Genomic DNA, 14,159 nt, shown 5'->3' on the forward strand with positions numbered 1-14,159 from the left:
TCATGGACCCATTCACTTCAGCATGCACTACTTTTTTGCGGTGCGGGCAGTCGGATGCGGATCGCGAACCCCATTCAAGTGAATGGGTCCGCGATCCTCATGCAGCTGCCCCATGGTCTGTGTCCGTGCATTGCGGACTGCTATTTGCGGTCTGCAGCACAGGCACGGCGCCCTTACATTCGTGGGCATGAGCCCAGAGTGTGTTTTTGAATACTTTTATATGTACTTTCTTTTATTTGGATCTTGATTATTATTTCATTTTATCTTTATTATTTTTTACTTTTCTTAAACTGTCTGCAGATGTGGATGTAATGTGGATGACGCACTTATGGGGGATATCTGTGGATGACGCACTTATGGGGGATATCTGTGGATGACGCACTTATGGGGGATATCTGTGGATGACGCACTTATGGGGGATATCTGTGGATGACGCACTTATGGGGGATATCTGTGGATGACGCACTTATGGGGGATATCTGTGGATGACGCACTTATGGGGGATATCTGTGGATGACGCACTTATGGGGGATATCTGTGGATGACGCACTTATGGGGGATATCTGTGGATGACGCACTTATGGGGGATATCTGTGGATGACGCACTTATGGGGGATATCTGTGGATGACGCACTTATGGGGGATATCTGTGGATGACGCACTTATGGGAGATATCTGTGGATGACGCACTTATGGGGGATATCTGTGGATGACGCATTTATGGGGGATATCTGTGGATGACGCACTTATGGGGGATATCTGTGGATGACGCACTTATGGGGGATATCTGTGGATGACACATATATAGCATAAGATGCTATATATGTGTCATCCACAGATATCCCCCATAAGTGCCCTCCACAGATATCCCCCATAAGTGCCCTCCACAGATATCCCCCATAAGTGAGCCATCCACAGATATCCCCCATAAGTGAGCCATCCACAGATATCCCCCATAAGTGCCTTCCAGTAAGTAATGTATTAGTGGGGGGAAGGAAGGGGGCAGGGACACTTGCGGCGAGGCCGATGCAGTGCACACACCGGGGGCAGCTCCTACCTTTCTGCTGCAGGACATTTCGTTCCTCCTGAGCGGCAGCCTCTTCACCACTCCACCCCTCCTCACAGCGGGCAGCCGAACTAGAGCCTTGCTGCCCGCCCTTCTGCTGCTGTGCGCAGCGTGACATCTCTCCCACCGTCATGCGCCTCCTGCCCCGCCTGCCTGCTTCATTCATAAAGTGGAAGGAGCAGACAGACGGGGCAGCAGGCACATGACAGACAATTTACAAGCAGCTTGAGCGGCGCGATATGGCTGCGCGGCCGCCCACCCGCCAGCCCGAACCAAAGAGCCGCAGTGAAGGATCAAAAGAGCCGCATGTGGCTCGCGAGCCGCGGCTTGCCGACCACTGCCCTAGACCAACGAGCCTTACCTGCTCAACTGCTTGAGGGACATAAGGTTTTCTGTCATGTGTCAACATGCAAATACCTGAAGAAGAAGGCTTATTTGGAGCACATTGACAACAGGTGGCTACAGAAGAAAACTCTGTTTCTCTACAAGACGAGCAAGGGCTCGTCTGTAATCTCTGGCACGCTGATCCAGTCAAGACCAAGACCCATGTTTTTCTACCGACAGTGATGGCAGGGGAATCCAAAAACAAGGCTTTTCAGGGCTCGTCCGGGATTTGAACCCGGGACCTCTCGCACCCTAAGCGAGACTCATACCCCTAGACCAACAAGCCACGGACTGCACCATCATGCTGCAGAGAGCTTGCTTGGCACCCACATAGGCAAGTACATAGTGGAAGCACTACAAATTCACCATCACAGGAGCTTTCAAAATACTAGGCTTGTCCGAGATTTAAACCTAGATCCTCTTAATGCCGACATCAAGAGACTTACAAGGAGAAGACTATACACCACATACAAAAGTGGAAGAAGATAACCGTTTTGGTACCGAGGGCTCGCCTGGTATTAATACTCCTCGCATCCTAAGCTTGAATCATACCCCTTGACCAACCAGTGTGTTCTTTGAAAACAACAACGTTGGGCTTGCTTGGATTCCCACTTCTAAAGGCATCCAAGTTGAATTAGGCTACCCTTAGTAGAATGCTTCCGGAGAAACACCTTTGTACGTGACATGAAGCACGCTGCTCTGATAAAGGTCGGGTGCAACGCTCTTGTGCAGATAACGATGGCAAGGGAATTTGAAAGTACAGCTATAAGGGATCACGTGGAATTTGAAGACAGAACATCCCCCACCTAAAGAAAGAACCATAGCGCTACACCAACAAGACTACTCTCGGTTACCGTCTTGAAGAGGATACCATTTTTCTGGCTTTTGTAAAGTAACAAATGCCACAAGAGGCAGGCTTGAAAGTGGGTAAGCAAATGTAGACAGGACAGAAAAGTTGAGGGCTCGTCCGGGATTTGAACCCGGGACCTCTCGCACCCAAAGCGAGAATCATACCCCTAGACCAACGAGCCACGGACTGCACCCTTAAGCTGCAGAGAGCTTGCTTGGCACCCACATAGGCAAGTACATAGTGGAAGCACTACAGATTCACCATCACAGGAGCTTTCAAAATACTAGGCTTGTCCGAGATTTAAACCTAGATCCTCTTAATGCCGACATCAAGAGACTTACAAGGAGAAGACTATACACCACATACAAAAGTGGAAGAAGATAACCGTTTTGGTACCGAGGGCTCGCCTGGTATTAATACTCCTCGCATCCTAAGCTTGAATCATACCCCTTGACAAACCAGTGTGTTCTTTGAAAACAACAACGTTGGGCTTGCTTGGATTCCCACTTCTAAAGGCATCCAAGTTGAATTAGGCTACCCTTAGTAGAATGCTTCCGGAGAAACACCTTTGTACGTGACATGAAGCACGCTGCTCTGATAAAGGTCGGGTGCAACGCTCTTGTGCAGATAACGATGGCAAGGGAATTTGAAAGTACAGCTATAAGGGATCACGTGGAATTTGAAGACAGAACATCCCCCACCTAAAGAAAGAACCATAGCGCTACACCAACAAGACTACTCTCGGTTACCGTCTTGAAGAGGATACCATTTTTCTGGCTTTTGTAAAGTAACAAATGCCACAAGAGGCAGGCTTGAAAGTGGGTAAGCAAATGTAGACAGGACAGAAAAGTTGAGGGCTCGTCCGGGATTTGAACCGGGGACCTCTCGCACCCAAAGCGAGAATCATACCCCTAGACCAACGAGCCAAAGACATGGGTTTGGACTTTCTTTAGTCTTTCACCACACTAACTTCACTGAGATGGAGAGCTTGCTTGGCAACTACTTAAGAGAAGCAATACAGGATTAACTCTAAGGGGAGGTTTTGAAAGAGCAGCTTCTTCCAGCACTTCAGGTCCAGACCGTTGGCACCCTAAGCCAGTATCCCCCCCCAAGACCAATGAGCTAAACTGTGGAAACCGGAAGAAGAAAACTGCTTTCGTTTTTAGGGCTGGTTGGGGATTTTAACCTACTCCTTACAGGATCTGAGTTGAATTAAGGTACTCCGCTACAGGGGTATTTCTCGAGAAACACACCACTGTCAGTAATGTGAAGGAAGCTTCTCTGGTAAAGACAATTAACAATGCTTTTCTACAGATAATGATTGCAAGGGAAAACAAAATTGCACTTTTTAGGGCTCATGCAGGATATGAATCTGGGACCGCTCACACCGAAAGCAAACAATCGCACCTCTAGAGCAATGACCCTACTTTCCCTCACTTTCTCTAGGCTGGTAAGATTTTCTCTCTTTTGTAAACCTCCAAATTCCACAGAGTGTTGGCTTATTATGGAAAAACTGACAATAGGTGTATGCGGGGTATTATTCTCGCTCAGGATGAGAGCAAAGGGCCAAAGACAGCACTTGGAGTTCTTACTATCTTTCCGAGTTTCACCACTCAAAATTCGCTGACATGTGCAGCGCTTGCTTGGTACATACCAAACCAAATACCTGGGAGAAGAATCACAAATGAACCGCAAGGGGGGATTTCAAAAGAAGGGGTTCGAGTGGGATTTGCAGTCGGGACCGCTCGTACCCTGAGAACGAATCACACCCCCTAGCCCAATGAGCCAAGCTGATTATGTCAGCAAAATGCCGCTTGTACAATCCATATTTATTCACATGATTCATTATGAGAGCCTGAACGCTGGTATCAGAGCACTTTCAAGCAGTAGGTTACACGCAACTTATAAAAAGTGCAAGAAGGTAACTGCTTTTGCATCCAGGACTCAACTGGGATGGAAACCCATCCCTTAAAGCATCCAACCAGGGAAGAGGTACCTTTGAAAAGGTGTCTCTATAGAAAAACCTTTGTCGGTGACACGGAGCACACTGCTATGATGAACACGCTGCATTGCTTCAAATAACGATGGCGAGGGAATTAAAAAATGACAGGGGGTTAGGGCTCGTCCGTGATTTGAACACGGGACCTCTCGCACGCGAAGCGAGAATCATACCCCTAGACCAACGAGCCTTACCTGCTCAACTGCTTGAGGGACATAAGGTTTTCTTTCATGTGTCAACATGCAAATACCTGAAGAAGAAGGCTTATTTGGAGCACATTGACAACAGGTGGCTACAGAAGAAAACTCTGTTTCTCTACAAGACGAGCAAGGGCTCGTCTGTAATCTCTGGCACGCTGATCCAGTCAAGACCAAGACCCATGTTTTTCTACCAACAGTGATGGCAGGGGAATCCAAAAACAAGGCTTTTCAGGGCTCGTCCGGGATTTGAACCCGGGACCTCTCGCACCCTAAGCGAGAATCATACCCCTAGACCAACGAGCCACGGACTGCACCCTCATGCTGCAGAGAGCTTGCTTGGCACCCACATAGGCAAGTACATAGTGGAAGCACTACAGATTCACCATCACAGGAGCTTTCAAAATACTAGGCTTGTCCGAGATTTAAACCTAGATCCTCTTAATGCCGACATCAAGAGACTTACAAGGAGAAGACTATACACCACATACAAAAGTGGAAGAAAATAACCGTTTTGGTACCGAGGGCTCGCCTGGTATTAATACTCCTCGCATTCTAAGCTTGAATCATACCCCTTGACCAACCAGTGTGTTCTTTGAAAACAACAACGTTGGGCTTGCTTGGATTCCCACTTCTAAAGGCATCCAAGTTGAATTAGGCTACCCTTAGTAGAATGCTTCCGGAGAAACACCTTTGTACGTGACATGAAGCACGCTGCTCTGATAAAGGTCGGGTGCAACGCTCTTGTGCAGATAACGATGGCAAGGGAATTTGAAAGTACAGCTATAAGGGATCACGTGGAATTTGAAGACAGAACATCCCCCACCTAAAGAAAGAACCATAGCGCTACACCAACAAGACTACTCTCGGTTACCGTCTTGAAGAGGATACCATTTTTCTGGCTTTTGTAAAGTAACAAATGCCACAAGAGGCAGGCTTAAAAATGGGTAAGCAAATGTAGACAGGACAGAAAAGTTGAGGGCTCGTCCGGGATTTGAACCCGGGACCTCTCGCACCCAAAGCGAGAATCATACCCCTAGACCAACGAGCCAAAGACATGGGTTTGGACTTTCTTTAGCCTTTCACCACTCTAACTTCACTGAGATGGAGAGCTTGCTTGGCAACTACTTAAGAGAAGCAATACAGGATTAACTCTAAGGGGAGGTTTTGAAAGAGCAGCTTCTTCCGGCACTTCAGGTCCAGACCGTTGGCACCCTAAGCCAGTATCACCCCCCCAAGACCAATGAGCTAAACTGTGGAAACCGGAAGAAGAAAACTGCTTTCGTTTTTAGGGCTGGTTGGGGATTTTAACCTACTCCTTACAGGATCTGAGTTGAATTAAGGTACTCCGCTACAGGGGTATTTCTCGAGAAACACACCACTGTCAGTAATGTGAAGGAAGCTTCTCTGGTAAAGACAATTAACAATGCTTTTCTACAGATAATGATTGCAAGGGAAAACAAAATTGCACTTTTTAGGGCTCATGCAGGATATGAATCTGGGACCGCTCACACCGAAAGCAAACAATCGCACCTCTAGAGCAATGACCCTACTTTCCCTCACTTTCTCTAGGCTGGTAAGATTTTCTCTCTTTTGTAAACCTCCAAATTCCACAGAGTGTTGGCTTATTATGGAAAAACTGACAATAGGTGTATGCGGGGTATTATTCTCGCTCAGGATGAGAGCAAAGGGCCAAAGACAGCACTTGGAGTTCTTACTATCTTTCCGAGTTTCACCACTCAAAATTCGCTGACATGTGCAGCGCTTGCTTGGTACATACCAAACCAAATACCTGGGAGAAGAATCACAAATGAACCGCAAGGGGGGATTTCAAAAGAAGGGGTTCGAGTGGGATTTGCAGTCGGGACCGCTCGTACCCTGAGAACGAATCACACCCCCTAGCCCAATGAGCCAAGCTGATTATGTCAGCAAAATGCCGCTTGTACAATCCATATTTATTCACATGATTCATTATGAGAGCCTGAACGCTGGTATCAGAGCACTTTCAAGCAGTAGGTTACACGCAACTTATAAAAAGTGCAAGAAGGTAACTGCTTTTGCATCCAGGACTCAACTGGGATGGAAACCCATCCCTTAAAGCATTCAACCAGGGAAGAGGTACCTTTGAAAAGGTGTCTCTATAGAAAAACCTTTGTCGGTGACACGGAGCACACTGCTATGATGAACACGCTGCATTGCTTCAAATAACGATGGCGAGGGAATTACAAAATGACAGGGGGTTAGGGCTCGTCCGTGATTTGAACACAGGACCTCTCGCACCCGAAGCGAGAATCATACCCCTAGACCAACGAGCCTTACCTGCTTAACTGCTTGAGGGACATAAGGTTTTCTTTCATGTGTCAACATGCAAATACCTAAAGAAGAAGGCTTATTTGGAGCACATTGACAACAGGTGGCTACAGAAGAAAACTCTGTTTCTCTACAAGACGAGCAAGGGCTCGTCTGTAATCTCTGGCACGCTGATCCAGTCAAGACCAAGACCCATGCTTTTCTACCGACAGTGATGGCAGGGGAATCCAAAAGCAAGGCATTTCAGGGCTCATCTGGGATTTGAATCCGGGACCTCTCGCACCCTAAGCGAGAATCATACCCCTAAACCAACGAGCCACGGACTGCACCCTCATGCTGCAGAGAGCTTGCTTGGCACACACATAGGCAAGTACATAGTGGAAGCACTACAGATTCACCATCACAGGAGCTTTCAAAATACTAGGCTTGTCCGAGATTTAAACCTAGATCCTCTTAATGCCGACATCAAGAGACTTACAAGGAGAAGACTATACACCACATACAAAAGTGGAAGAACATAACCGTTTTGGTACCGAGGGCTCGCCTGGTATTAATACTCCTCGCATCCTAAGCTTGAATCATACCCCTTGACCAACTAGTGTGTTCTTTGAAAACAACAACGTTGGGCTTGCTTGGATTGCCACTTCTAAAGGCATCCAAGTTGAATTAGGCTACCCTTAGTAGAATGCTTCCGGAGAAACACCTTTGTACGTGACATGAAGCACGCTGCTCTGATAAAGGTCGGGTGCAACGCTCTTGTGCAGATAACGATGGCAAGGGAATTTGAAAGTACAGCTATAAGGGATCACGTGGAATTTGAAGACAGAACATCCCCCACCTAAAGAAAGAACCATAGCGCTACACCAACAAGACTACTCTCGGTTACCGTCTTGAAGAGGATACCATTTTTCTGGCTTTTGTAAAGTAACAAATGCCACAAGAGGCAGGCTTGAAAGTGGGTAAGCAAATGTAGACAGGACAGAAAAGTTGAGGGCTCGTCCGGGATTTGAACCCGGGACCTCTCGCACCCAAAGCGAGAATCATACCCCTAGACCAACGAGCCTTACCTGCTCAACTGCTTGAGGGACATAAGGTTTTCTTTCATGTGTCAACATGCAAATACCTGAAGAAGAAGGCTTATTTGGAGCACATTGACAACAGGTGGCTACAGAAGAAAACTCTGTTTCTCTACAAGACGAGCAAGGGCTCGTCTGTAATCTCTGGCACGCTGATCCAGTCAAGACCAAGACCCATGTTTTTCTACCAACAGTGATGGCAGGGGAATCCAAAAACAAGGCTTTTCAGGGCTCGTCCAGGATTTGAACCCGGGACCTCTCGCACCCTAAGCGAGAATCATACCCCTAGACCAACGAGCCACGGACTGCACCCTCATGCTGCAGAGAGCTTGCTTGGCACCCACATAGGCAAGTACATAGTGGAAGCACTACAGATTCACCATCACAGGAGCTTTCAAAATACTAGGCTTGTCCGAGATTTAAACCTAGATCCTCTTAATGCCGACATCAAGAGACTTACAAGGAGAAGACTATACACCACATACAAAAGTGGAAGAAAATAACCGTTTTGGTACCGAGGGCTCGCCTGGTATTAATACTCCTCGCATCCTAAGCTTGAATCATACCCCTTGACCAACCAGTGTGTTCTTTGAAAACAACAACGTTGGGCTTGCTTGGATTCCCACTTCTAAAGGCATCCAAGTTGAATTAGGCTACCCTTAGTAGAATGCTTCCGGAGAAACACCTTTGTACGTGACATGAAGCACGCTGCTCTGATAAAGGTCGGGTGCAACGCTCTTGTGCAGATAACGATGGCAAGGGAATTTGAAAGTACAGCTATAAGGGATCACGTGGAATTTGAAGACAGAACATCCCCCACCTAAAGAAAGAACCATAGCGCTACACCAACAAGACTACTCTCGGTTACCGTCTTGAAGAGGATACCATTTTTCTGGCTTTTGTAAAGTAACAAATGCCACAAGAGGCAGGCTTGAAAGTGGGTAAGCAAATGTAGACAGGACAGAAAAGTTGAGGGCTCGCCCGGGATTTGAACCCGGGACCTCTCGCACCCAAAGCGAGAATCATACCCCTAGACCAACGAGCCAAAGACATGGGTTTGGACTTTCTTTAGCCTTTCACCACTCTAACTTCACTGAGATGGAGAGCTTGCTTGGCAACTACTTAAGAGAAGCAATACAGGATTAACTCTAAGGGGAGGTTTTGAAAGAGCAGCTTCTTCCAGCACTTCAGGTCCAGACTGTTGGCACCCTAAGCCAGTATCCCCCCCCAAGACCAATGAGCTAAACTGTGGAAACCGGAAGAAGAAAACTGCTTTCGTTTTTAGGGCTGGTTGGGGATTTTAACCTACTCCTTACAGGATCTGAGTTGAATTAAGGTACTCCGCTACAGGGGTATTTCTCGAGAAACACACCTCTGTCAGTAATGTGAAGGAAGCTTCTCTGGTAAAGACAATTAACAATGCTTTTCTACAGATAATGATTGCAAGGGAAAACAAAATTGCACTTTTTAGGGCTCATGCAGGATATGAATCTGGGACCGCTCACACCGAAAGCAAACAATCGCACCTCTAGAGCAATGACCCTACTTTCCCTCACTTTCTCTAGGCTGGTAAGATTTTCTCTCTTTTGTAAACCTCCAAATTCCACAGAGTGTTGGCTTATTATGGAAAAACTGACAATAGGTGTATGCGGGGTATTATTCTCGCTCAGGATGAGAGCAAAGGGCCAAAGACAGCACTTGGAGTTCTTACTATCTTTCCGAGTTTCACCACTCAAAATTCGCTGACATGTGCAGCGCTTGCTTGGTACATACCAAACCAAATACCTGGGAGAAGAATCACAAATGAACCGCAAGGGGGGATTTCAAAAGAAGGGGTTCGAGTGGGATTTGCAGTCGGGACCGCTCGTACCCTGAGAACGAATCACACCCCCTAGCCCAATGAGCCAAGCTGATTATGTCAGCAAAATGCCGCTTGTACAATCCATATTTATTCACATGATTCATTATGAGAGCCTGAACGCTGGTATCAGAGCACTTTCAAGCAGTAGGTTACACGCAACTTATAAAAAGTGCAAGAAGGTAACTGCTTTTGCATCCAGGACTCAACTGGGATGGAAACCCATCCCTTAAAGCATCCAACCAGGGAAGAGGTACCTTTGAAAAGGTGTCTCTATAGAAAAACCTTTGTCGGTGACACGGAGCACACTGCTATGATGAACACGCTGCATTGCTTCAAATAACGATGGCGAGGGAATTACAAAATGACAGGGGGTTAGGGCTCGTCCGTGATTTGAACACGGGACCTCTCGCACCCGAAGCGAGAATCATACCCCTAGACCAACGAGCCACGGACTGCACCCTCATGCTGCAGAGAGCTTGCTTGGCACCCACATAGGCAAGTACATAGTGGAAGCACTACAGATTCACCATCACAGGAGCTTTCAAAATACTAGGCTTGTCCGAGATTTAAACCTAGATCCTCTTAATGCCGACATCAAGAGACTTACAAGGAGAAGACTATACACCACATACAAAAGTGGAAGAAGATAACCGTTTTGGTACCGAGGGCTCGCCTGGTATTAATACTCCTCGCATCCTAAGCTTGAATCATACCCCTTGACAAACCAGTGTGTTCTTTGAAAACAACAACGTTGGGCTTGCTTGGAATCCCACTTCTAAAGGCATCCAAGTTGAATTAGGCTACCCTTAGTAGAATGCTTCCAGAAAAACACCTTTGTACGTGACATGAAGCACGCTGCTCTGATAAAGGTCGGGTGCAACGCTCTTGTGCAGATAACGATGGCAAGGGAATTTGAAAGTACAGCTATAAGGGATCACGTGGAATTTGAAGACAGAACATCCCCCACCTAAAGAAAAAACCATAGCGCTACACCAACAAGACTACTCTCGGTTACCGTCTTGAAGAGGATACCATTTTTCTGGCTTTTGTAAAGTAACAAATGCCACAAGAGGCAGGCTTGAAAGTGGGTAAGCAAATGTAGACAGGACAGAAAAGTTGAGGGCTCGTCCGGGATCTCTCGCACCCAAAGCGAGAATCATACCCCTAGACCAACGAGCCAAAGACATGGGTTTGGACTTTCTTTAGCCTTTCACCACTCTAACTTCACTGAGATGGAGAGCTTGCTTGGCAACTACTTAAGAGAAGCAATACAGGATTAACTCTAAGGGGAGGTTTTGAAAGAGCAGCTTCTTCCGGCACTTCAGGTCCAGACCGTTGGCACCCTAAGCCAGTATCACCCCCCCAAGACCAATGAGCTAAACTGTGGAAACTGGAAGAAGAAAACTGCTTTCGTTTTTAGGGCTGGTTGGGGCTTTTAACCTACTCCTTACAGGATCTGAGTTGAATTAAGGTACTCCGCTACAGGGGTATTTCTCGAGAAACACACCACTGTCAGTAATGTGAAGGAAGCTTCTCTGGTAAAGACAATTAACAATGCTTTTCTACAGATAATGATTGCAAGGGAAAACAAAATTGCACTTTTTAGGGCTCATGCAGGATATGAATCTGGGACCGCTCACACCGAAAGCAAACAATCGCACCTCTAGAGCAATGACCCTACTTTCCCTCACTTTCTCTAGGCTGGTAAGATTTTCTCTCTTTTGTAAACCTCCAAATTCCACAGAGTGTTGGCTTATTATGGAAAAACTGACAATAGGTGTATGCGGGGTATTATTCTCGCTCAGGATGAGAGCAAAGGGCCAAAGACAGCACTTGGAGTTCTTACTATCTTTCCGAGTTTCACCACTCAAAATTCGCTGACATGTGCAGCGCTTGCTTGGTACATACCAAACCAAATACCTGGGAGAAGAATCACAAATGAACCGCAAGGGGGGATTTCAAAAGAAGGGGTTCGAGTGGGATTTGCAGTCGGGACCGCTCGTACCCTGAGAACGAATCACACCCCCTAGCCCAATGAGCCAAGCTGATTATGTCAGCAAAATGCCGCTTGTACAATCCATATTTATTCACATGATTCATTATGAGAGCCTGAACGCTGGTATCAGAGCACTTTCAAGCAGTAGGTTACACGCAACTTATAAAAAGTGCAAGAAGGTAACTGCTTTTGCATCCAGGACTCAACTGGGATGGAAACCCATCCCTTAAAGCATCCAACCAGGGAAGAGGTACCTTTGAAAAGGTGTCTCTATAGAAAAACCTTTGTCGGTGACACGGAGCACACTGCTATGATGAACACGCTGCATTGCTTCAAATAACGATGGCGAGGGAATTACAAAATGACAGGGGGTTAGGGCTCGTCCGTGATTTGAACACAGGACCTCTCGCACCCGAAGCGAGAATCATACCCCTAGACCAACGAGCCTTACCTGCTCAACTGCTTGAGGGACATAAGGTTTTCTTTCATGTGTCAACATGCAAATACCTGAAGAAGAAGGCTTATTTGGAGCACATTGACAACAGGTGGCTACAGAAGAAAACTCTGTTTCTCTACAAGACGAGCAAGGGCTCGTCTGTAATCTCTGGCACGCTGATCCAGTCAAGACCAAGACCCATGTTTTTCTACCAACAGTGATGGCAGGGGAATCCAAAAAGAAGGCTTTTCAGGGCTCGTCCGGGATTTGAACCCGGGACCTCTCGCACCCTAAGCGAGAATCATACCCCTAGACCAACGAGCCACGGACTGCACCCTCATGCTGCAGAGAGCTTGCTTGGCACCCACATAGGCAAGTACATAGTGGAAGCACTACAGATTCACCATCACAGGAGCTTTCAAAATACTAGGCTTGTCCGAGATTTAAACCTAGATCCTCTTAATGCCGACATCAAGAGACTTACAAGGAGAAGACTATACACCACATACAAAAGTGGAAGAAGATAACCGTTTTGGTACCGAGGGCTCGCCTGGTATTAATACTCCTCGCATCCTAAGCTTGAATCATACCCCTTGACCAACCAGTGTGTTCTTTGAAAACCACAACGTTGGGCTTGCTTGGATTCCCACTTCTAAAGGCATCCAAGTTGAATTAGGCTACCCTTAGTAGAATGCTTCCGGAGAAACACCTTTGTACGTGACATGAAGCACGCTGCTCTGATAAAGGTCGGGTGCAACGCTCTTGTGCAGATAACGATGGCAAGGGAATTTGAAAGTACAGCTATAAGGGATCACGTGGAATTTGAAGACAGAACATCCCCCACCTAAAGAAAGAACCATAGCGCTACACCAACAAGACTACTCTCGGTTACCGTCTTGAAGAGGATACCATTTTTCTGGCTTTTGTAAAGTAACAAATGCCACAAGAGGCAGGCTTGAAAGTGGGTAAGCAAATGTAGACAGGACAGAAAAGTTGAGGGCTCGTCCGGGATTTGAACCCGGGACCTCTCGCACCCAAAGCGAGAATCATACCCCTAGACCAACGAGCCAAAGACATGGGTTTGGACTTTCTTTAGCCTTTCACCACTCTAACTTCACTGAGATGGAGAGCTTGCTTGGCAACTACTTAAGAGAAGCAATACAGGATTAACTCTAAGGGGAGGTTTTGAAAGAGCAGCTTCTTCCAGCACTTCAGGTCCAGACCGTTGGCACCCTAAGCCAGTATCCCCCCCCAAGACCAATGAGCTAAACTGTGGAAACCGGAAGAAGAATACTGCTTTCGTTTTTAGGGCTGGTTGGGGATTTTAACCTACTCCTTACAGGATCTGAGTTGAATTAAGGTACTCCGCTACAGGGGTATTTCTCGAGAAACACACCACTGTCAGTAATGTGAAGGAAGCTTCTCTGGTAAAGACAATTAACAATGCTTTTCTACAGATAATGATTGCAAGGGAAAACAAAATTGCACTTTTTAGGGCTCATGCAGGATATGAATCTGGGACCGCTCACACCGAAAGCAAACAATCGCACCTCTAGAGCAATGACCCTACTTTCCCTCACTTTCTCTAGGCTGGTAAGATTTTCTCTCTTTTGTAAACCTCCAAATTCCACAGAGTGTTGGCTTATTATGGAAAAACTGACAATAGGTGTATGCGGGGTATTATTCTCGCTCAGGATGAGAGCAAAGGGCCAAAGACAGCACTTGGAGTTCTTACTATCTTTCCGAGTTTCACCACTCAAAATTCGCTGACATGTGCAGCGCTTGCTTGGTACATACCAAACCAAATACCTGGGAGAAGAATCACAAATGAACCGCAAGGGGGGATTTCAAAAGAAGGGGTTCGAGTGGGATTTGCAGTCGGGACCGCTCGTACCCTGAGAACGAATCACACCCCCTAGCCCAATGAGCCAAGCTGATTATGTCAGCAAAATGCCGCTTGTACAATCCATATTTATTCACATGA

General features: G+C 46.7%; 14 non-coding genes across 14 annotated transcripts; all 14 read right to left on the reverse strand.

The window, feature by feature from the left end:
- Positions 1–1,664: 1,664 nt before the first annotated feature.
- Positions 1,665–1,736, reverse strand: TRNAP-AGG. Its single transcript has one exon. It is a non-coding gene; the product is annotated as a tRNA-Pro (tRNA).
- A 673-nt stretch (positions 1,737–2,409) lies between these two features.
- TRNAP-UGG lies at positions 2,410–2,481 on the reverse strand. Its single transcript has one exon. It is a non-coding gene; the product is annotated as a tRNA-Pro (tRNA).
- A 673-nt stretch (positions 2,482–3,154) lies between these two features.
- TRNAP-UGG lies at positions 3,155–3,226 on the reverse strand. Its single transcript has one exon. It is a non-coding gene; the product is annotated as a tRNA-Pro (tRNA).
- Positions 3,227–4,417: 1,191 nt separating this feature from the next.
- On the reverse strand, positions 4,418–4,489 carry TRNAA-CGC. Its single transcript has one exon. It is a non-coding gene; the product is annotated as a tRNA-Ala (tRNA).
- Positions 4,490–4,730: 241 nt separating this feature from the next.
- Positions 4,731–4,802, reverse strand: TRNAP-AGG. The gene has a single exon. It is a non-coding gene; the product is annotated as a tRNA-Pro (tRNA).
- A 673-nt stretch (positions 4,803–5,475) lies between these two features.
- On the reverse strand, positions 5,476–5,547 carry TRNAP-UGG. Its single transcript has one exon. It is a non-coding gene; the product is annotated as a tRNA-Pro (tRNA).
- Positions 5,548–6,739: 1,192 nt separating this feature from the next.
- On the reverse strand, positions 6,740–6,811 carry TRNAP-CGG. The gene has a single exon. It is a non-coding gene; the product is annotated as a tRNA-Pro (tRNA).
- A 986-nt stretch (positions 6,812–7,797) lies between these two features.
- TRNAP-UGG lies at positions 7,798–7,869 on the reverse strand. The gene has a single exon. It is a non-coding gene; the product is annotated as a tRNA-Pro (tRNA).
- A 241-nt stretch (positions 7,870–8,110) lies between these two features.
- Positions 8,111–8,182, reverse strand: TRNAP-AGG. The gene has a single exon. It is a non-coding gene; the product is annotated as a tRNA-Pro (tRNA).
- A 673-nt stretch (positions 8,183–8,855) lies between these two features.
- Positions 8,856–8,927, reverse strand: TRNAP-UGG. The gene has a single exon. It is a non-coding gene; the product is annotated as a tRNA-Pro (tRNA).
- Positions 8,928–10,118: 1,191 nt separating this feature from the next.
- Positions 10,119–10,190, reverse strand: TRNAP-CGG. Its single transcript has one exon. It is a non-coding gene; the product is annotated as a tRNA-Pro (tRNA).
- A 1,924-nt stretch (positions 10,191–12,114) lies between these two features.
- Positions 12,115–12,186, reverse strand: TRNAP-CGG. Its single transcript has one exon. It is a non-coding gene; the product is annotated as a tRNA-Pro (tRNA).
- Positions 12,187–12,427: 241 nt separating this feature from the next.
- TRNAP-AGG lies at positions 12,428–12,499 on the reverse strand. Its single transcript has one exon. It is a non-coding gene; the product is annotated as a tRNA-Pro (tRNA).
- Positions 12,500–13,172: 673 nt separating this feature from the next.
- On the reverse strand, positions 13,173–13,244 carry TRNAP-UGG. The gene has a single exon. It is a non-coding gene; the product is annotated as a tRNA-Pro (tRNA).
- Between the last annotated feature and the right edge of the window lie 915 nt (positions 13,245–14,159).

The sequence above is a fragment of the Bufo bufo genome, chromosome 6, assembly GCF_905171765.1.
Source record: "Bufo bufo chromosome 6, aBufBuf1.1, whole genome shotgun sequence".
NCBI classification, from domain to species: Eukaryota; Metazoa; Chordata; class Amphibia; order Anura; family Bufonidae; genus Bufo; species Bufo bufo.